Below are 1,303 nucleotides of genomic sequence, written 5' to 3'. Positions count from 1 at the left end.
AAAAGCCCCAATATAATTTGAAATTGTACTGTTGTCCACGCTAACGCACTTGATGGCGTTTAATTTCAGTTACTTCCCTTCTACGCAACGCGTTAAACTCTTACAAGGCACATAATATTATACAAGTGTATTATCATCCTTTATGAGACCTCTTCCTGCTGGATAACACAGCTTTCCCAAATATATTTTCGAAATTATAGTTTGACCCTGTTTTGTATGACCTAGATGACATGGGTTGACCCCGTTTTATATGGAAAGTTCTTCAACTGTTTCCTCAAGTAATAATTCATAGCATTGCATCCCCACCACAACCCTATTCGACTGACTTCATAGGTATAAAATGTGTCAATCGCGTTTCGTGGGTCAAAACGTTAAAACTAAATTCACTTTATACCGAAAATCGTGGAATTCATAACTTTAATCTTTTAAATTATCTTAATTCAGAGAGACAAGAGGAGGAAGAAGAGGAACGTGGAAGTGCTGTAAGAGAATTGCAGGAACCTCTTTGGAAATAGATTAATCGGAAATTGATTAATCGGAAAATAGTTAACCTTGATAGTTCGATTTAGCCATTGTTTTTTATGGATGTTTAATAAAAATGGAATTGGGACGACGTAGTTTTTTCTTACACCTGAATGTTTTAGCTGCCTGCTCACATTTCGGCGGCTTAATGACCGAGAAACAACCAAATCTAGTGTCTTAAAGAGACTTCGCCATTTTCGAGGGTTAATTTGGGTCTTCAATATGTAAAGTCTTCAGAAGTGATAAAAATTTACGAAAATCGCATAATTCCTTCAAAAATGCCTCCAACTAGAAATTGCACTTGTTTTTTTTTATGTCTTTTCTATATAGTAGTCTCGAGAAATAACGACTCGCATTTACAACTTTCAAATGCAGATAATTCTGGACCCAAATGGATCTGAAAGCTCAAATTTCGAACGTAAGCTGTGAATACTGTCACTGTATTAGCTTAGCAATCATGTTTCTTAGACTAGCTCATCGTGTCCAAACCACACCCCCATTCCAGCGGATTCCACTGATAGGATGTACACCAGCAAGAAAGGCCAAACAGAACCCTCGACTGAAAACAATATGTATTAGTTTTTACATAATTTCTGTCAAGTTCTTTGATTGGATTGGAAACTAGCAAATACAACAAATCAAATCACCGCATTTACAAGCTTCAGTAAGTCAAGGTATAAGCCGAAGGTAGTAATAGCTTGGCACGAAAAGAAAAAAAAACTTCTAGGACTCTAGGACTTTCCATGAAGTTTATCCCGTTATTCAGTTTGACTCTAAACTG

Source organism: Lottia gigantea, assembly GCF_000327385.1.
Source record: "Lottia gigantea unplaced genomic scaffold LOTGIsca_21, whole genome shotgun sequence".
NCBI lineage: Eukaryota > Metazoa > Mollusca > Gastropoda > Lottiidae > Lottia > Lottia gigantea.
Note: the sequence above shows the minus strand (reverse complement) of the source record.